The sequence below is a fragment of the Falco peregrinus genome, chromosome 11, assembly GCF_023634155.1.
Source record: "Falco peregrinus isolate bFalPer1 chromosome 11, bFalPer1.pri, whole genome shotgun sequence".
Classification (NCBI taxonomy): Eukaryota; Metazoa; Chordata; class Aves; order Falconiformes; family Falconidae; genus Falco; species Falco peregrinus.
The window spans coordinates 26,519,629-26,542,062 of record NC_073731.1 but is presented as its reverse complement, the minus strand read 5'-3'; the positions used below and the strand labels follow the sequence as shown (position 1 = coordinate 26,542,062).

Genomic DNA, 22,434 nt, shown 5'->3' with positions numbered 1-22,434 from the left:
CCTTCCCTGAAACAAAGAAGGCAATACTGAAAGGCAGGGTAGACCAGAGGGACCTCTGTTAATTACTCCTAGAGCTCAAAAGCATGAAGAAGCCTCAGTGTCTCACAATAGCATTATTACAGTTTCAGTTCGTAGGTTTTACAGATTTAGCAGTTCTAAACACAGCAAGGAACTCTAACCAGTATATTCAAATTGCCTTTGGGTGTTAGAGAAAAAGATGCAAATTTAAAAAACAAAAACATATTTGGCAACAAGCAAACATGCTAGTTTCCCCTGTTAAGTAAAAAAAATAAATTATTAGAAATTCATGTATTTCTGAAAGTCAATAACTTCTCTATTGTATATGTTATTGGTAAAGCTGTGACAAAGAGAAGCTAGAGCTTTGCAAAGTAACAGATTTTGAAGAGCTAAGAAGAGAGGGACAAGCCTCCTCCAATCCATCCACCATCACACAACAGTGATTAAAACTTATTTGCAAAAGAAGAATTTTAAAAGCTCTCAATTTCTCTATGAAGTAGTTTGGTTTGTAGAACTCAACCATATCCAAGGCAATAACAAACAGCCATGTGACCCTCTCATGGAAAGGCCATGGAAAAAAAATAAATCTGTCTGGAGTTTGTGTTGGCCAGGCAAATCAATATACTTAGTCATAACTCAACAGTACTACTTACAAAGCAAGTAATTGTTTTCCCACTAATGCCATCTCTACAATTTTTTAACAGAGAACAAGTTGCCAAAGTACTGAGTTTGCAGCGGATCTTAAACTGGCTTTGCTTCACAGCAGATTAAGCAGAGAAAAACAGTTTACTGATGCAACAGTTAAGCAGTTGCACATAAAAAAAGCCAATTACAGTTCAGTCAGCCATAACATACTTTCTTCAGCTGTCATATTGTATAAACATTATTACACAATGATACAAATACTATACTCCAGAACTCTTGACACAAATCTTGCTTGTTCATTTCATTAAGTTTCACTGTCAAAGAAAATACACCACAACTTATTCAGGCCCAAAAAATTCCTAGGACTATTCAGGATCTTAGATTTTACCGTCACAGCAGTGAGTTCTAAACTACATTTATATTAATGACCTTATTTTTAGTTTTAATAATGATTTGGGGTTTAATTCTATTATGCTTCTATAAAGGTATCTGCACGACATACACTTCACATGATTTAACTTCAAAGGGTTAAGATTAAGTTACTGAATTCCTGCAATACCTGCTGTAGTTTTTTATGGTATTAAAGAAACTATCAACAATAAGTGAGAACATATGTTTAAGACTAGGGTAAAGTTTATTCCAAGAGGCAAAATTCCCTTCAGCTTTATATGATTATTTTGAATAGCATACGTATTAAAGAAAACATTTTTACTTACATATTCAAACTATGTGGCATAGTACTCTGTAATTTTCTAAGCCCAAAACATCATAACTCCAGCAACCTTTAATTACTGAGTTCTCAAAATCCCCCTCTTCCTTCCTCCCACCCAAAGATATCTCCGTATCACCCAGTTTTTATGCAACTTCAAGAACTGCTGCCCAGCAAGGGCATTTCAATATTAAGTATTTTTACCCTTAGAAATGGATCCTACCAGCTGTATTGCTGCGCATAGCAACTACTTTCAGCAAACACAAAAGGGAGAAAATTCCTAAAAAAATAACCTTTAAAGTTCACATCGAGTCTAGAGGCATTTTCAGTCCAAGTCTATAAGTATCAAGCACCCACCATGTCTTCCAAGTTTTGCACCTTCCCATTAGTTCTAAGGCTACAAATGAGGCCTCAAAAAACAACAAAAAAACCCAAACTAAAAACAAAGCCCAAACCCCCCAGATTTAATTCCAGCAGTACCCTGAAGCACAAGTGTAATCTGAGCTGTATCATTCCACTCACATTCCAGGTAGAATGGATTTTGTGTTTACAAAATGTGTCTTCTCAAAGTCTCACTGCTGATGCTCCATCCTGTGTATAAATACTTAATTACAAACACTTCACAAAAGGCAGCTTGAACACCTAACACGGCCAAATGCATCTTCCCCGAGCTAAAACATAGAAAAATTCTTATGTTACACATACAATTAAAAATGACATTGGTAAAAAAGCCTTAAAGGGATGCACATTGCAAGATCCAATTTCTTCAATTAGTCATTTTATGTCTAAAATACTTTTAAAGCCTACTTATTGATCAGACAGGTACAAGTCACAGGAAGATGATAATGCTGTACTTAAACATTCAAACCTGAAACAATGCTCATCAATACACTCTTCAAGCACTCAGGAAAACAGCAAACAATACTTCTCTAAAGCAAACCAGAAGGACAATATTAGCTGTGGCAACAAACCTTCATGCCTTTGAGATTTACTCCTTGGTACAGTTCCAACAGACATGTCTTATCACATGCAAGAATGGCAATGACATGGAGAAATACCAGGAAGACTAAAACAAGGCTGTTTACAGCCCTTGACCAACCTTGGATACATAAAGACAGAAGGTAAAGAATTAAAGCTCTAAGCAGGGCAGAGATTCTTGGCAATCCAGGAATAACAATAGTTTAATTTCTAAATGCTATGGCTCTGTGCAAGAAAGCACCATTGCTAAGCATGGACGCTTCACCCAAGAACCTAAGCGTTTTCAGATGACAAGGAAAACATTTCCTCCTATTGAAGCCAGATCTATCTTCTTCCCATTTTATCTGCATGTCAAGTTCATTAACAAGGAGACTCTACACAAGACTAAAACACAGTATCCATCTGCTCATAGTTATGGCTTAATTTAGTAACTTTTATTAATTTGTGCTACATAGCACAAGAGTTATGTTGTACTACAGATAGCACAAGAATGTTTTTATCATGCTGCGTTTATCTGCTTCTACAAAAACAACGATGCTATAGATTAAGATATACAGCAAGACCTTTCTTCAGAGACTTGAATGCAGAAAGCTAACATTATTTCCAATCATATACTGGCTATACCAATCCATCAGAAAGCAAGATTTTCTCCTCTTCCATAGAGGAAAAGGATGGGGGAAGGAATAAGAACAGGGAAGGCAGGAAGAAAGAGCGCTTCATTCACAGCTTCTGTAAGCCGAGCACATTGTGACAACCAGTTTGGGCTCTGCACCACGGAGGACATGCAGCATGGTGCCCTACCATGTCCCTCTTGAGGTTACCTGTTTTGAGCTGCATGCCTTAAGCTGTCTCCGAGATACCACAAGTTCCCCCGTTCCCCACCTCAGCACTTGGGTTTCCCCTCATGGAGACAGGCTCTGTATGCCCCTATTCTCATTTCCACCCACACACTCCAAGACCACGCACCTTACCGTGCACCAGTTCTTCTGGTGCCTGTCGCTCCTTTCGGATGTATTCCTATTTAATTTCCAGTGGCCCTTTTCTGCCTATATACCTACCAGTCCCTCCCTGTCTTTCCTCCATGTCATCCATCCACCCTCCCTCCCAAGAAAACTTTATTCTTGCAAGGTCTATGCTACCCTAACATCACCACAAGCAACCTTTAGTTTAGTGACCCCTATCTTCACCCCACTGCACTTCCCAACACTTCTTCCCTTGGTTTTCTTTGCCCTACTCACTCAACCTGATTTCTTCTACTTTTAGGTCCTTTCCTTCCCAGCTCACCAACTGACACCTGTTCTCCCCCCACAACTCTTAGACAGATTTATTTCTGTTAATATCGCATGCTGGAGAATCTCCTGCAGAGTAATTTAAACTGCTATTAATAAGCAAAGACTAAAGGTCAGCTTAAAAAAAAACTAAACACCTTTCACCTTTACAGAATTGCTTTACGAACAGCTCAAGGCTTTCCAACCAAGGAGTCCTCTGTTATTCTAGCTCTCACCAGCTCAGCTGGACTGTTCTCCTTGATGCCCAGAACATTTCTCAAGAACTCTTGACTTGTTGGATTTGGCGTTCCAAAAATTATGCAGCAGACACAATTCACACTCCTTTTAACTACTGCAAGCCTCAACAACCAGAATTCAGATGGAAATTTCATGTGGCTATTCTATCAATGTCAAGACACATGCAACAACAGCATTAGCGTATCACTCATCAAGAAGTCCCCTTAAAAGACTAAGTTACTGTAACAGGGGTCTCATTTTTATGGTAAATCTAAAAAAATATTCTGTTTACAACAAAACACTGATCTATAATAGTTATTTGCATTAAAAACTTCAGTATCAAACAAGCAGTAGCTGAAAGTTTTGATTATTTTAGCATTACAATCTCACTGAATGTATGATTTAGAGGCTACAACTACCCTTTACACCAAAATGAACGCAACCTGCTTTCTTAGAGCAGAAAAGCAACCTGCTTTTTTTCCTTTTAATATAAAAACATTTTAACACCTTCCCATAGTGTTTAATTTTTGCTGCACTTCACACCAAAGCCCAGCTGACTTTGTAAAAACCACTCACAGGAAGTCACACTAAATTCAGAAATACCATATGGTCACTGAACAAGAAAATAGTCATGGTTACCAAACCAAATTAATGTCATTGATCACTTTAAAGAGAGGTGGTTGTAGGCTTGCTAATTATCTGAGGTGCTTATTATGTATTTCAAAGTTTGAAAGTAATTCTATAGTTCTATCAAAGCTACTAAATCAATCATCTCTGTTAAAGGCTTAGAGAAAAAGTAAAGCTTACTGCTCAAATCTATGGTCAACATATGAGAAACATTACTATGAAAGCCATTCAAAACCCCTCCTCATGGGAAAGGGTAACATTATGAGAACTAAGTGTTTTCACATGTTCTTTTTACCTTTGTTCTTTTATAGTCTTATTTTCCACCTCTTCTACAGCAAGATTTTTTTGGAGGCTACTAATCTGAATTCCATCTCTTTCTTCTCAAGGCCCCTTGGGACCGCTTTCCCTCATCAATGTCTTTTGTTCCTGCTACAGTAATTCTCTGGTCAGTCAAAAACAGCTTCACATGGCATTCTCCAACAGAGTCGGGAATCTGCAGTGGTAGCAGATTCAGAAAGAAGGAGTAAAGGAAAAAAAAAAATCATTTGAAGGAATAAACCCCAACATTCTCAGCAATGTTATGTGCCTGTCTGCTAAAAAATAGAGAAGAAGCATCGTCCTGAAATTGTGCCTCTCATGCATTACTGAGCAAGAGAAAGCAACAGAACTGAAGCAAAGGTACTGCTCTATACACAGAGGAAAGCCCAGCCACTGACACTGCCTTCTCCCAGGTTCCATGAAGGCAGTCACCACCGTAGCCTTACTTATTGCATTATACAACCTACAATAACCTTAACTCCACTAAAATAAGTTCAAAAGCAGCTTAAAAAAAATTGGAAAACCTAATCCTTGCGTTCTATTCCCTATATAAAGGCAGCACGCCCCAAGAGTAAAAAAAACAACCAAAACAAACCCCTTCTGAGTTATGATATGAAGTCTCAGATCCTAATACAGTTTTTTTTGTTGTTGTTTTTTTGTTTTGCACCACTGTAGTATCAGGTCCTAGTTTCAACATCCATCTGCTTTTACTGATGTACACATTTAAGCTTCCAATCTCAAAATAACTGTGTCCTTAAACTAGGCTATTATATTACTACAGGATATTACTCACTTTGCTGTAAAGGAGGAAATAAATCTTTCTGCAGAATTTGATTTTCCTTTCTGTTTAATGACTTCCAAAACATCTTACACAACAATCATGGTATAGTTCAACCATTCTATTCCTAAATAGAATACTAGTGAAAAAGACTGTTGTGTTTCGTTATTTTAAGCTTAACATTTAAAAATAATTACTTAAGCAAAAAAGACCCTGGCTGTTTGCTTGCCTGTAACTTTTGTCTCAGTTCACTTGTACATTCAGCAATTAGCACAGCAGCATTCCCATACTAGTTGCAGTTTCTGGGAGCTACTGAAAAAATAAAGCAGCACAAGTCACATTTTAGATTCAGAGTAAAATGTAAATACACATAGGATCTATAACTTGTGAATGTTACATACATTGTAACACACTGAATGTTTGTAAGCATTGTTGAGTCAACAATGTAGTGATTACAAACGTAGGTATTTGCCACAAGAGTCTGTAAGTGCCAATGTGATACTTGTATCTCCCTAATACACACTTCCCCCTCTAATGACTCTTAGCCCCTCTTGGCCGATTCACACTAGATCTCTTCCACCTCCACCACTGCAAGCTGTTTGTTTTAGACTCTTGTCCCTTTGCCCAGTTAAGAAACCTCATCTTCCTCCCAGTCCCTACCTGTTCCAACCACTTTCTTGCACCTTTATTGCCCCGCAATTCCACCAGTCAACACTCTTGAAGACGAGCACATTTATAAGCCCACTGACAATCTGGATGCCTTATCCTAAGCGTTTGTTACTATTTTACAGGTTCATCTAAGCCAGATATTCTATAACAAGCTACTTGCAATTCTGATCAGACACTTTTTGTCCATTTAAAATACATGCATGCTACAGACACAATAAGTAGCTACAGTTCTTCATCCCTCCTGAAAAAAAAGCTGACTCTCCTTTATGGACATAGAACGCAAACCAACAACTGTCCTGCAAAACGAGATTTTTCAATTTTATCCAGTGGATGAGTAAACAGATTGAGTGTCCTACTGCCTTTGTCACAGAAGTGTTTTCAATTAAACTTCTAGCATCCCTCGCCTCCTCTACTAAGAGAACAATAGGAAAAAACTACCAGGTGAGTTGTCCTTCAGGTGGGAGCTAACCCATTCTGTTAGCAGAGCACAGGGACAGTGATAATGTGGTAGCCGGTTGCCCACACTGAATCCAGAAACTGAAGAGGCTTGCTACTCTACTCAGTGTGCATGTCTCTGGCCAGACCTCTGCCTTAATGGTCTCCATTACACCTTCTGCGTTTGCTGCCACCACCAGAAGCAACGCTTGAGATTATCGGAATACCGGTTGTGCAGGCAGGAGTGACCATATCGAAGTTTCTCAAGACAAAGGGCACCACGCGAGTACCCTTTACAAACTACAGCCTGTAAACCTTGTGTTCTCACAGAGCCTTTGCTCCTAACAAATGAACTGGGCAACTACAGGCAGCGCTATGTGTGAACAAAGACCCAAGGTGCATGGAAGAATGACCATACTTCAGTGCATAACAAACGAAAAAAAGTTACGCATCTGAACACCTTTATAAAAAAATCCCCAGATGTCACTAAAATAAACACAAAAATTCAGCAGCGAACATAAAAAAAATCATTTTTACATAATGTTTTAAATTAAAGCTCAGAAGACACAAGGGCATCGCTGGCTGCCCAGAGGGCAACCGTGAGGGCCGGCCCGCACACCTGCGGCCCCGCCAGAGCCCTCACGCCCCCGCCGAGGGGACGCCGGTGCCCCGCGGGCTCGGGCCGCCCTCAGGAGCGCTGCCCCGGGGCGAGGGAGCTGCTCCCCCCGTACAGCAGCCGGCGGAGCTCGGGGCCGCCGCCCGTCCGTGCCGCCGGCCCGACCTACTCCGAGGCGCAGGCGGGGGGAGCCGCTTCCCTCACGGAGGCGGGCGGGGGCCCGCGGCGCGCCCCCCAGCCCTGAGGAGACGGAGACGAGACGTCCCTGCGGCGGCGAAGAGGGAGGGCTGCCTGCCGCCCCGCGCCGCGCTAAGGGGCCCCGCCACCGGCCGCGCCGAGCCGCCGGGTGCCCGCCGGAGCCGGCTGTGGCGGCCGGTACCGCCCTCCCGCCGCGGGGGCCGCACACCTCAGCGGCGGCGCGGAGAGAGACCGCCCCGCGGGGCCCGCCTGCCCGCCCCGGCGGGCGCCTCTCACCTCACGACCGGGGGCGGGCGAGGAAAGCCGCTGGCCTGCCCAGTGCTGCGTACCTGGCGGCTGGCGGCGGCAGGGCCCCTGAGGAGGCTGCCCGTTGTTGTGGCCCGGGTGGCGGCAGGAAGCGAGTAGCCCCCGCGGCGGCGGCGTCTCCACCGTGGCGCAGTTACCATGGGACGGACGCCCTCTCCCTCCGGAAGTCACCGCCGGGAGGGCGGGGAGGGGGCGGGGAGAGGCGCCGTCTTGAGCGCGGCGCCCGGTCCCAGCCTGCCGCCATCTTGAGTGTGGCGCGGCTGAGTCGCTCGCTCCTAGTCCCTCGCCTCAAGTCCCGTCAGCGGGGGGGCGTATGTCGGTGAGGTGCTATAAACGGAGGTTTTCGAAAACTCTTAAAATAACGATAACCTAATGCACACTGTTTACAAAAGACATCTGAACAGCGGGAAGGTCATATCTGGTGCTGAAACGGTTCTCTTCAGAGTTAGAAAATTACGGTAAGGAAAAGCAAATGAGCATAATGCTGCCAGCGGAAAATATGTTTAGTGGGGTTTTGGGGTTGTGTGTTTTGTTGTTTTGTTTTTTTGGGTTTTGGTGGGGTTTTTTTCTGGGGGACTTAAGGAATTAAAACTGGCTTTCTTAGCAGCTGCCCTGTCACTTGAGGTGATTGCAGAGGGATTCCGGCACCAGGGTGAGACACAGCGTGAGGGTGGTGAGGGGCCCAGGCTGGCCCCTCAGCCCCACCATGGCGCAGCCCCAGGCCCACCCCAGGCACAGGGTAAGCCACAGTGAGCGCCTCCAGCCCAGCCTGTAACGCTGCCATCTTCTCTGGTCCTTGCATCAGGGCTTGCAGTGTCCCTGTGCACCCAAGGGACCACCCTTCGTCTTTAAAAAGAAGAAGTTAACATTGTATATAAATTACACATAGAAAACACTATTATATGGATGGGTAAATCCAGTGCTGAAATCCTTGGAAAAGCTCGTTACAGCTGTAATTGTGCCATCTTGTGCATATGCTTTAGTTTTTAATTACATGATTGCATACCATTTTGTCCCAAAGGACCTTGCCTCATTTAGTGCACAGAATGGACTGAAATATGGTTGCGTTGTTACTCAGAGACGCAGAGTTCCCTAACCTTTGAGCGCTTGCTTTTGCAGTTGGAGCAAAAGTACATCTTCGTAATTTTTAAAACCAGAATAAAACATTGAATAATATGAAGTGCCCCTTGCACATGACGAGCAGTTACACTTTCATCCACCCCGAGGGTAATTGGCTCTCTAAAAGTCACTATGAAGTATGTGAGACACCCGGGGTCAGGCTGTTGATGGTTTGAGAGTCAGAGTTTGCAGCCTGAGTCAGAGACACTGACCCCCTCCCTTCCTCCTGAGTCATCTTCTTCTGGGGTTCGCTTAACATCGTTTTTATTAAAGGCTCGTTATATTATAATATATATATTAATCATTATATTATCATTATATATACAAATATGAAAGTCTTGAGTTCTGATTCAGACCTCATCCTAAACAACAGCAGCGTGTCTCCTGTATCAGCCCAAGAGTTTGTGTTTGGTCAGACAGTAGTAGGATCAGAACGAGGAATGCTGTGGAAATTGATGTTTTTAACTGTCAAGTCTGGCACTAGAGCTGCACTGAAGGAGCACGACGGTGAAAGGGAGAGAGCATATGACTTTTAGAGGAGATTTCTGTGAAGCGCCGTAAGCCAGTGAAAGAGGAAAAGCTCCAGCACCTCTGGCTGTAGATGGACCTTTTGCTGCCAGACCTGGTCACTTAACGTGTTGGGCCACTTCATCTCTTAATTGTGCTGATTTCTTCTATAGTCTCAGGCAACTACTGAATCATGTACTATAGCTTCTGTAATTCCTGTGAAACCTTCTCTTTTTTCTCAAAATATATCTACAGGATATCATCTATGCTTCACTGATCCTCTACAGAAGTACATTAACCTCAAGAAATCGAAATACCTGTTTCTAGGCCACAGCTCCTGTCTTTTAGCGCCATCTAGTGTTCATGCCTGGAAGAGATGATGTCATTAGGAATTTCTCCCCATCAGATCGATTTGCCGTTAATTAACACATTCTGGAAACTGATAGATGGTACTGATAGGAGGCATCTTTGTAAATTAGTAAAATATTTCTGTATATAAAATCCAGTGAGATATTTATTACTATTTTTATTTTATGGCATTAAATTCTGACACAGATCTCTTTTACATCAATTAATTAAAATCAAAGCACTCACAAATCAAACATATATATATATCAGTTATTTACTTCTGACTATTCTGTTCTCTGTAACTAATCAGATTGCTTTAGAAAATAGAGGCCACCAAAAAAAAAAAAAAAAGACAACCCCCCCAAAAAACCCTAGCACTGAAATAAATTATCACCTTTCTTCATTTTCAGCTCTCCTGAAAACGAGAGTAGCCATCCAGATCAGAACCCAATCAAAATTTCACTTGCAAAGAAAAATTTCAAGGCTTGGAGTGACAAATATTTCAGTCCATGTACAAAAAAAGCAAGGTGGTTTCTGAAAGAAGGAGGAGACAGAAAATGAGGGATTATCCAGACATCGCCTGTCTTCAGTTGCTTATCTTTTCTTCCTTGATGTCTTTCTTTATAGTGACTTCTAGTTCTTATTCTCATCCCCAGCCCATCATCAGCAATAACTGCTGAAACACCCTTGCCTGTCTTTTACTATTAATGCATAAACTTCAGAAACAAACATGAGGGATTTACAATATCTCCCCATGTTACTATAAAGGAAGTGTTTATTGGTCAGTACAGATAACTCCCCTTTGAAGATGTCAGTTTTTAAATTAAGATACAAATTCTGAGTAGCAAATACAATAAAATAAACATGAGTACAGAATTTTATACAATACTTTTGTGCATACTCAGATTCCTATGTATATTTAAAAACCTTACTGTCCCTACCCAGTCGTGAAAGAACTGGAAATTCTCTGAATTAGTCCAGCTAAAAAGGAAACAAAGCAAGGTGCTCAGCTGCTTTCAGTCCAGGGAAAATTTAATTTAATTAGAGCAATTTCAAATCACACTTCTGGCAGCTGTGTTTATCACACTTTCTTCAAAGGATAGGAATTAGCATTGACTGACATTAGCATCAAAGCTCATTTATTCACCCACCCACATCCTACCAGCCCTTCTGAGTTTGTTTATTTAGCACTTTAATAACACCACAGTAAATAAGATTCATTTTGGAGCGTGCATGGGTTTTGTCAGAGCACTTAGAGCAGGCTTCTTATAATGTCATGGTAGGACGCTCTGCAGTTTTGATGAAAGAGCAGGTAGCTGTTTTCCAGAAGAGATATTTTAAGTGTTTAACAAGCACATAGACTGGTATACAGAACTCCTTTTTCTTTCTTTCTTTTTTTTTTTTTTTTTTTTTTTTTTTTTTTTTTGTCAACAACTAGAAAATATTCTTCTTTCAGCAGCAGGGAAAGTACCAGAAATGACCTGTCATCCCTTAAGCTGCAGAAGACTACCCGTGTCCAAAGCCCGATGGGTCACAGGGGTTTTGAAATCTGGAGCTTGGGGAAAATATGGTACTGGAGACTCAGGTCTCTGTCTCACAGCTGCTTTGTCCTTTTGCCAGCTCATACAGAGGCCAGAGTGCTGCCTGTTCACTTGCAGTGCACAACCTACTGTCATCCCTTCTGAGCTAAAAGTAGGTTCTTGCTGGTAAAGACAGACCATTATTTTAATTCATATTTGTGCAGCACCTGGCAAAACAAGCCTTGATCCCTGATTAGAGGTGCTGGAGCACAGGAATGAGGTGGACTGATCATAGCTCAGCTACCTCTTTGAGGCAGATACAGAGCTGCTGCCACATCAGACCAGACACCAGAGATGCTGACAACAGGAATCTACTGCCTACGTTGCAACCTCAAGCCCTGAGAGAAGCAGTTAGGCTGGGGCCCCATTGCCTTGTTCTTCAGTGATCAGCGGTAGCTTGCATGTAGTCAGGGCTGTTCATGGATGACGAAGTACAAGAAAACGATGCCACAGGAAGACAAAAAGCTTCTTTCAATTGCTTTCCAAAAGGAGGTAGAGCAAATAACTCCATTTGTTTTTTCAACAAGTGGAACCCAACTGAGCTGAGGAGCAGGTTCACAGCAGGCATCCTTCACTGAAACTTTCCCTGCAGATCTCACCTTTACCCCCAGCTTGCCAACATAGGCAAACTAGAAGCAGCAAACAGGCAACCTGCCAAAAGCTGGATAGGGTGGAAATGGAGCCTCCTGTGTATATTACCCAGACAGAAGTGGCTGATCACAAGCCTGCTTTGCTTACTTATGAAATGAGGAGAAAGCCAGGGAGGGCAGCTCTGCAAGCAGAGGGATGGTGTTGGCATTTTCTGCCTTGCAGTGAAACATCAAAAGTAGTGATGGAAATGGTTGTTCCTTCCCAAAGGTTTATTGCGCTACAAGAGAACAGTAGTCTCCCCTAGACAGTGTTACTGGCATTGGCCCTAGCTGAAAAAAAAAAAATCAAAGCCCTCACTTAAAGACATAATTCAGAATGTGAGCATGGAACGGCATAGCTATTAGTTATATATCAGCATAGCTGATAAGTTATCTCTCCAGTGGGCATACAATTCTGAAGTCAAATTAAAAAAAAAACCAAAACACACAACAAAACCCCAAACAGAACACAACAGAGAAAACAGATGAGAGAATGACTAATGGGAATAAATTCCACTGCTTTGACTACAGCATTACTTTATCAAATCCTGGGACTTAATATGCAACAGACTTATCATAAGACAACAGTTCTGTGTAATGGAAATAATTTGTTTCAATATTTCATCCAGCAGTGCAGACAGGCCTGTGGAGTGGGCCATCTTAGCTGGAACATTTATTGATGCTGACCACTGGTTTATAAAGCAGGAGTTGAAAGGTGAAGAATTCAACTCTCCAGTTCTGAACTTAGGAAGAAACAGAAATGCCAAGGAAATGAGGCATCAGCAGCTTGTGAGAAAGTGGAGGAAAATTCATGGCTTTCAATCACTTACAGCACTTGTTATGCAGAAATAGGCTGAGCTCCCAGTTTTGCTTGGAGATTGTGTCACTTCCAATCTTCCCTGTGAGACTCAGGCATGGTTTATAGTGGCGATTTGCATGTAGATGAATGAAACATCTGCTTTCAGTGATTGTATTTCTATAAACTCGGTTTTCATCAGTTGAGAAAGAAAACAGCTTTGTGGGGGGGATATTACTCTCTAAACCACTGCAGTCTAACCTTTTTTTTAAAAAAAGGAAAAAAAAGTTAGCACATGCAACAGGGTAGCACTGATTAGGGTTTTCAACTGACAACCCAGCAAGTGGAGAATTTTGTTTATTCCATTTAGCTAGCCAGAAACCACACAGGCCCATGTAAAATCAGATTTTGGACATGCTTGTTCTCAACTACCATGAAACTGTCAGGGAAAAGCATAATTTAGACATCTCTTCAAAAGTATTGTCCAGAAAACTCATCTTGCATAGTACTTTCCATAATCCACTCTTCCAGATGTTCTCACTTTCTTCATGCATACAAGTAAATGAAAAAGTGCAATGAAGAGTAGCTTAGGACAATACTTAGTATCTCATAAGGAGATTACTGAAGCAGTATCAACTAGGATAAGTATATTCTTCTTTTAGCTTGGCTGATCTATAAAGCCAATTTACCTTCTTATGAATACTGACCAACATTTTCATTTGCAAACAAAATACGGAATCTGAAGAGCAAAAACTAATAAAATCATGATTATTAGTGTTCAGCCACTTGATTTGCTGAATATTTTAAAAAAGACATTTTACATTTTCAGTAGCTAAACTTAGGGGTTTTTTTTATTCTGTTGCTCTGATGAATGAGAAAAAAATTTGCAGCTGCCCAGAACAAAAGAGGACTTTGCAGGTTGATTTAGGTATACTAGGATATTGAATTCCACTGTAATGTCCCAAGCAGTAAGTCTTCCACATTCAGAATTGATCAGCTAATGACAAAACTCCTTTTTCTCTTCAACGATTGTGTTGCTTTCTTCTCTACTGAACATTAAAATCTTGCTATGCTGGGCAAAGGGAGGGGATGTGTCATGCCATGGCCTGTTAACAATTAATTCATAACCTATAAATTACCTTAATCACAGATGTATTGGAACAGCAACATTCAGTATTTAGTAGTTAAGACACTAAGTTGAGTTACATTCTGAAGCCTCATTAATATTTGCAAAGGCACTTTGGGAGGAACCCACTGTATCCTTTACTGATCTGTCTTCAACACCCTGTACCCCAAAGTGGCTTTTGTCACTCAAAGAGCACGAGTAATTTCTCTCAGAGCTCTCTCTGCCATCTCCGTGTTCCTGAAGACAGAAAAGCAGAACTTCCCTTTGATAAAAGGCAACTTATTTAGGTATCTTCTGTTAGGAGCACTTAAAAAATAATAATTGTCCCAGGGCTTCTGGTTACCTTGAGCATAGAGGCTCCTTCACATGCGGCTGATTCATGGCTGTAGCTTATGTGGTGAAGTAATAACAAGACTTTTGCAATACCAGAAGCCACAAAATATGGTTAAAATAAATCTTGAAAAGCAACAATGTGGAAACATCATCTGCAAATCTGCTGTTATGTTTTAGAAATGGACCAGTTCTGCTTTAGCAGCAAAAAGCTGCAAGAAGTCAGTGTTAAGGCAGGATGGGTGACCTGCATTCCCCTCTGGCTCATGTTTCAAGCAGATTCTCAACTACAAAGCTTCCTCTACTAGCCTTTTCCTCTCAGGTTACTCCCACCCAAGCTACTCTCTCCCCTACACAAGCCTGATAAAATGTGATTAAATAGGTTCAAATTTAAGACTGTTAAAGAGAAGTAAGAGTAGAATTTGGTGAATGAGAATCAAGCTCAAGTCGAAGATCTCAGAATAGGCTGAGGTCCTCTTTTAAAATTCAGTTACATCACACCTAAAACTTGGAAAACTACACTACCATTTTTACGTACCCCTTTTTCAAAGCACTCACTTTAAAGAACAAACAGGCACAAGCTGGTACTTCAGGCCTTCAGAGAAGTTGCGTCATGCCTAAATTGCAAGACCTCATGCTTGATTCATCTCTGAAGTCAAAATTCTATGTAAAACTATGTAGAACTTGAAATACAAATTCAGACAGTTTCGACAGCTTTTGAGGCCCGTTCATTTATAGGCAGTCCTCAGCAATGCAAAGTGAACTTTAAAATGACAAAGTTCATAATCTCCTATCCCTCCATTTTAAAAAATCCTACCTTTTCTGTAGAGTTTAGAAAAACTCAGCTTCACCACAATTTTCATCCATCCTTAATTACAAAATCTCACCTGGTTGATCACCTATGCAGTGGTTCCTCAAGAAGCACTGGGACATGCCTTTATTCAGCTAAACATCCAGTGCAGTAACCATTGTCATAGACGTCGATAACCAGTCTCTCAGCATAACAAAGCAGGGCAGGTTATTTTCTTCCTGGCAGGGATTACTAAAGGATAATTGGAAATATATTACATTATTCAGCTGGATTGCCCAACAGCCAACAACACTAATAAAAACAGGAGTGCTGCAACAGGGCGATGCACTTTAGAGACTTTCAGTGAGCTGGTGACAGAAAAACATTTTAGAATTTTGTGTTTGGGAGGGGTTTTGTATCACCCACATTGCCAAGAGTCCTTTGTGTTTAGACAAAGCTTTCTAAGGTGCTTCTCTATTTCTTGAGATTTTTTTCCTCAGGGGGGACTGCTTACACAATACCCTGACTTTGGCCCCAGTTCTGGGGCCAATATTAGTCCCTAAAGCCTAGACCAATGTTGATTCAGATCTGATTCTGCTGCCAGAACTGATACTGAAGTGAACAGTCTGGCCATGTGTCCCCATCACTTTTGCCATGCACCTCCACCTCATCAGCTTGGGGAATGAAACTCCTAAGGCTGCCTTGACTTCTTGTTTGTTCACTTTTAAGTATCATTTACAATCCAAGTCCAGCTTAAATGCAGTAACTTCAGAACATACGGTACAGGAGGACTGGTGCATGTAGTAGAACACACAAACTAATGACCACACTCAAAACTCTACTAAAGCTTTCAAATAGCTTTAAGTAAAACAGTGGGGAAAGTATTACAGAACCGAATTTGATCCAACAGTAGATTGTTCAGTGCTGAAACCATCTTTTAACATGCTTTGTGGCATAAAGCATAATAGCAGAGTTAAAATAAAGCCTAATGAAGCACATCCTCTCCATTCTCCTAGGCAAGATACAGATCTTATTTACCCGGTTCTGTGATCTGTTGTATTCCTCTACTGCATATTTGTATCTGGGTTTGTTGAGTCCAAACAGCATGGCAAGTGTCCTTCCGAGGGATTCACAAGCTGAAAACACACAACAGACAAATAACAACTGGAACATCTTCCTTCTACTAAAGGGCTTTTTGCAACAGGCATTTTACATGATGGCAGAAAACTGTACGGAGCAATCATACATATGAACATAAAGGATCAGCAGATGAGATGATGCAGGGCACAATTAATTTACTTAGTGAAAATCTTCTCCTTGCTTGAGAAACCTCCTTCATAATCCAGCTTTTACAATTTTTTCCAAAGGTCTGGCCAGCATTTCTGGGACAGCCATATCTCACTTACACCATTCCCTGTCTACAAAATTTCTTCCAGGCTTCTTTTCAATCAAATAAATTCACCTTGGTTTAATTAATTCCACAACCTCATTACTACCTCAGAACAACTACCACTTCCAACTCCTGATGTATGCCTGCCTTGTTCTGTGTAGGGGTTAAGAAATACAACTGATGCCTTTTATATTTTAGGCAGTGCTGAAGAACATGAACTCATTGCAACTGCTTTCAGGCCCCACCTTTTCAGACACAGCGCTGCCCTGCCTATGGCAAACTGACAGACATCGCCTGGAGTAAACCTCAGCCAACACAATCCTACTGTCAGCTTTCTGAGACAATGTTCTTGCAGCAGTTATTGCTGTGACCCTTCTTTTTGTTTACAGCCTCAGTTCCTGTCTCTGGGGCAGTTTCTCTGTCTTCAGCAGTCCTCAACTCTCTCAACGTTTGCACCATGCCCTCCCTTTTAGTTATGCCAGTCCAATCTCGGACGCTCAACTGCTTTTCATAAAACTGCAATAGATTTCACTCAAAACCAACTTACTTGCTGCCTACTAATTAATTTACGCTGTACTGTAGGTCACAGTGACTGCAATACAGTAATAAAAGTCACCGACACTTATCAGAAACTTTATTTTCAGTTGCTGATAACCTGTTGTTAGCACTAAAGTGTTTTGTCCCATGTGGGGAAGAAAAGAACTTCCAAATGTTTGAAAACATGGGTAGGAGTGAAATAATGTGTTTACTCTAGTCCATGTTAAAACAGTTGTTGTCTTCACTGCTGTAAATCACAGAGGAACTAGAGCATTTCAGAGTCTTGAGATCTGACAGACGGTCACTGGCTCAGCTTTTGCTATCCCTCTGAACATTTGCCCAGGATCCGAATATACAAGCTGGAGAAAAGATTTGTGCATGGAAGGAACACAGGGCAATCCACAGAATTACTTTTTTCCCCCAGCATGCTTAGACTTTTTGAAAAGATTACTTTAAAGTGAACTTAGTTAAAAGAAAGATGAGTGGCAGAGCTAGTAGTTCAAAGTTAGGACACATACTTTAGATATTTCTTCACTACAGTTTTTCATTAAATCCCCCACTTATGTTGAACAATGGAAAAGGGATGGTATATACTGTGATCATATATCATTTCTCCCCTATGACTCATGCCTCCTTATCAGTTGGAGAGAAGGGACTTTGGAGCACTGCCTTTGGAGCCCGTCACGATTGCAGGGTGAGGAAAGCTGTTCGTAGGGTCCTATCCTGGGTCATGGAGAGATTGGAATATGTGAAACAGAAAACTGTGGAGTGAGAAGGAAGAAAAGATGCTTTTATGACAAAGGCAGCTGAAAGGTGACACAGAGATTAAACACCACGGCAGCCTCTGCCTTACAGCTCCCGTACGATCCCTGTGTGGATTTTGGCAGTTCATAGCTGTGCTGTGTGCTTGCTGGTTCAAAACACTTGCTATCCTTTGGCAGAAGTGTTGACCATTCATAGTTGCTACAGATACACACAATAGGAACACTACCCACAATGTAACATGCCAAATGTCCTGTGACATTTCTAGCTGGATACTCTTAAGTTGGTTGGCTGCTGACAATCTCTACTCTTCTCTTCGTGTTATAAAAAAATTGTATTTGCAGAGCATTCAGATACTTACCTGATACCACTCCTCAAGAATCCAGGAGGAGATGAGTAAGTCCCCATTCTACACGGCATTTTGATGTTGCACAGCAAATAACAGGACAGACTGCAGGCATATATAAAATACACTGAAAATAGACCATGCTCTCTTGAATGAGTAACTATTCCATGTCTAAAGTCCTCTGTAAAAAGTGGTGCATGACCTTGTATAATTAAAGCCTATCGTGCTGTGTAGCTGCGTAAGGACAGAGAGCTGAACTGAGATTTCATATAGCTATTCATACTTTTTTGCTTAATTCATTTTGCCATCTTAAGTTGCTTTTTGATGTTTACCGTGATGTAATAATTTTTATTTATGATTAATACATCACACAGTTATAAACAAAAATTAACCAAGCATCTGCCATAATGCTATATATAGAGATGGGATGTTTATTTCAAAAATCACTGGCAGCAAAAAGCACATTTAATATGAAAGGATGGAATGGCAGCAAGTGGCTTCATGTTGCTTCAAATAAAAAATGTCAGCTATGGGTCTGATTTTTCACGGAAAATTTCACTGTTGGCACAGAGGGATAGACAGAGCAGGAGTCTGCCTTGGATATTTTACTTAGTATTTTCATTAGTGAATGGGTTGATGCAACAGATATATCTATAAATATATTTTTGCAAATTGAAAATAACATGGAAAGTAGAAATGCCATTCAAAGGAACCTCTCTAAAATAAGTATTCTGAAAAACACTCAGGATGTAAGGAAATAATTCCAGGGTTCTGCACTTAGCCAAGATAGGAAACAGCTGCTTAGGTAGCAGATAGGCACTACTGTGTCTTGGTGAGCCCCAGCTGGAGGCTTCTGTTCTGTTTTGGACATGACAACATTTGAAAAGCATGCGGACAAATTAGAGAAAGTCCAGAGTACAGAAATAAGAGTAAGTAAATATCTCAGAAACTAAGACTAAGGCAGAAAGATGCAATAGGATGGTGGTGTTTAGTCTACAGATGGAAAAGCTAAGGGGAGGCATGGTAACAGTCAAATACAGGAAAAGATTTTGAAAGACAAAAGGATAGCTTGTTGACAGGACAAGAGGGGAACTTGAAATGCACACAGCATGATCTACAAGAAATGAAAACTCTGTTAGTGGAAGGGTTCAAAACCACTGCGACCTATTACCTGTGGAGCTGATGCAGTAACCATTACTAAAAGTCTTTAAGAATAAATTGACAAACCTGTCAAGAATTACTTGATCTCTCTTGGGGCAAGAAGCCAGACAAAATGGTCCATCCTTGATCAGAATCATCTATTGCAATTCTTCTGCAAGTGTTTTCTGCCACACTGGTCTCAGTATGAAAGTTGCACAAAATTCATAACGTATCTAATGTACTGCACCCTGGTTGTTCCCTACCTGCGTGAAAATCAGGTTTTTCTATTGTTTTCAAATTACTCTTTTGCCCACACTGAGGCTGCCTCTAGGTATCCCAAAACAAAGACAGCTCCTTTCTAGGTATTGTAAAATGCATTTTTTGGAAAAGACCGATAGGCTGATACCATGCAGCATAGTCCGAATTATGTCATTGTTGATAGCTTTTATATCACCTGACCAAAAGAAAACACCCAATTTTAAAAATCATCAAGTATTTTAAATCCTGGTGATAATCCCTTTAGACAATGCCAGTAAGCATTAAAAGGAGAAAAAATAGCAAAGTACCAGCTTTTTTCCTTGAATAGAGATTGCATTCCAGTTAATTCATCCTTAAAGCAAGCTAATCAATCATATTAAAAAAAAGGAGAAACCTTAACTGACTAAGAAATTAAGTGGTTGCAATTCAAACTGCGCAAAACTGGAGACACAGCCCTGAAGGAGAATGTGGACTACAGAGCAGAAACAAGAAGAAAGCTTTAATTTTGAACATAAAGACAAGCTTATCCATGAAATTGCACTAAACACAGTCCTGTACCATTCAGCTTGCAATATGATCTGCCAGTCTGCAAAGAAGAAAGCCTGTAGCCTGTTTTAATTGATCTCCTTACACAGGCCAGATTCAGCTAATGGATTATTTGCTTTAAATAATTCCACCATGACCAGCAGATACAGCGTATGCAACAGCTACAGAGAGATCTGAATTTGGAAAGCTACAAGTCTTGAAGATACATCACTTGTGTCCTGTTTGCAGGTTTGTCAAACCAAACAAGACCAAGACAGCAAACTCGCACATTTTCTCCCAAGAATTTGTGACTCCTATGCCTGAGGACTCCAGAGGAAGGGTTCATGTTAGCCTCTGTTGTGTCTTATTTAATGTGGCTATTGGAAGACTCACTGGGCTGTCTGTACTTCCGACTTTCTCCATTTTTAATAGACATGTTTTGCTGTGTGGAGATTTCTTGCCATACTTGTGATTTCTTCTAAACATCCATGGCTAACCCTCCTGTATGCTGCTGCACTCCTAATTTGCAGATGCTCAGTGGATGCTGATTGTGTCCCATCGTTTGGAGGTTGTGTGCATGGGGCATTACATCTAGGATTTTGAGAACTGACATGGTATAACTCTGGTTGGCAGCTAAGCACCACACAGCGCTCACTCACTTCCCAGCCCTGTAGGATGAGGGAGGGAATTGGAAGGGTAAAGTGTAAAAACTTGTGGATTGAGATAAAGAGAGTTTAATTAAAAATAAAGTAACAAAAAAGAGAAAAAGAAAAAAACAAAAACAACAACAACACCAAAAAACTTAGAAAAAAACAACTGACCGATGCCCAACCAGTCCCTGAGCGGGGGCAGCCCCCGCCAACCGCTCTCCTTCCCAGTTTTATCACCCAGCATGGTGCGGTGTCACATGCTGTGGGATATCCCTTTGGTCAGTGGGGGTCAGCTGTCCTGGCTGTGTCCCCTCCCAGCGTCTTGTGCACCCCCAACCCGCTCCTGGGGCAGTGTGAGAAGCAGAAAAGGCCTTCATTTACTTTTCCAGTTGCAAAATGCCTCATTGCCCACCTCCCGGCATTTTCCCCCCTACCCTGTGGCCATGAGGAGGCCAGCTGATGGGCTCAGCTGTGGCCAGCAGCGGGTCCATTTTGGGGCTGGCTGGAATGGGCTCTGTCCAGCATGGGGGCAGCTTCTGGTGGCTTCTCACAGAAGCCTCCCCTGCAATCTCCCCAACTACCAAATCTGTGCCACGTAAACCCAGTAAGTAACCTCAGAGAAACCCTACACAGGTGTACACAGCATTACACCGTTTTCTTCCTAAAGGGCAAACGCCTTGAATAGGCTGTCAGGCCCTGGGACAGAGCAGCTGCTGGGACACAGGGCAAGAGATTGGCAGAGTTTGCCAGTGCTCCTGCTCTGTGGCCCTGGCAGTGACCTTTATGGAAGGGTAGCTGCTCACCTGGTCACATGGGCTCCTGGATGTTACCACATAAGTAATTAGCAAGATGCCCTTTTCAATGTAACCTGATGTAAAAGATGTAACTTGTTAACACCTCTTCCCATTTTACAACCGCACTACCGCTGCTGGGTACGTGCCGTTTGTGTTGTGCGGCCATCCAGAGGGCCTGCAGCCTGTGCCTGTGCCGACTCTCCATGTTGTTGACCAGGAACCACAAAACTACACGAAAATCTAAGCTGGGAAATTGCGGGTCTTCAGGAGTTCTCTACACAAACCAGCAACTTTCTGTGACTTGGAAATCCATTTCTCAGTAAATCTGTTTCAGCAAAGACTGCTGCTGAAGAGATTACTTTCTTTATGAAGGAAAGAAAAAGAAAAATCCAGTCCAGCAGCTATATGCCAAATTTACAAACACTCTCCAAATGTTACCACCTGTTTGGGTGGTTCCCTGGTTGAATGGCTGAATCTGATGTCAGACAAAAAACCCCACCCTGTAAAGCAGAAAAATTTTGGTTTCTAAATTGCGAGGAAGGTTTGTCTTAAAGTTGATATCCGGGACTTTGTCAGATTCCCAATACTGCACTCAAAATGGTCCAGTCCTCACATTTCTATAACGTTATTTGATATTATCAAAATTAACCAGAAGTTTTAGACAGCCAAACAACTCTTATAAGGTTCATAGAAATTGAAATCCTTTAAAACACTAGGAAGGAGAAAACAATAGTATTGAATCAGTTTTAGATACTTTTACTTAAGTCACAACACGCATGAATGAAAACATCTTTTCTGTAGGATTTTTCAATATATCTTGTGGGAAAAAATATTTCAGAAGGAAATAGATATCAGAACCCAAGAGAGACTCTTATTTTTTCTTCTAGAAACTCTGCCAAAGCCCGAGAGGCTAAAAGGCATTAGTGTGTGTTTCCATTAAAATTAAAAGGGCCAATCACACCTCGGAAAATGAAAAAAAACCATATCTCCAAATCTACTTGCCAC

General features: G+C 41.5%; 1 protein-coding gene across 2 annotated transcripts in view; it reads right to left on the bottom strand.

Annotated features, from left to right (window-relative positions):
* DISP1 (dispatched RND transporter family member 1) overlaps nt 1-7,963 on the bottom strand; it is a 92,202-nt gene extending 84,239 nt beyond the window's left edge. Inside the window, exon 1 of one of the 2 annotated variants that reach the window (XM_055816447.1) lies at nt 7,773-7,963. The gene's annotated coding sequence lies outside the window, so the exon portion shown is untranslated. The remainder of the gene's footprint in view (nt 1-7,772) is intronic. The other variant, XM_055816446.1, reaches the window with a different exon arrangement.
* Between the last annotated feature and the right edge of the window lie 14,471 nt (nt 7,964-22,434).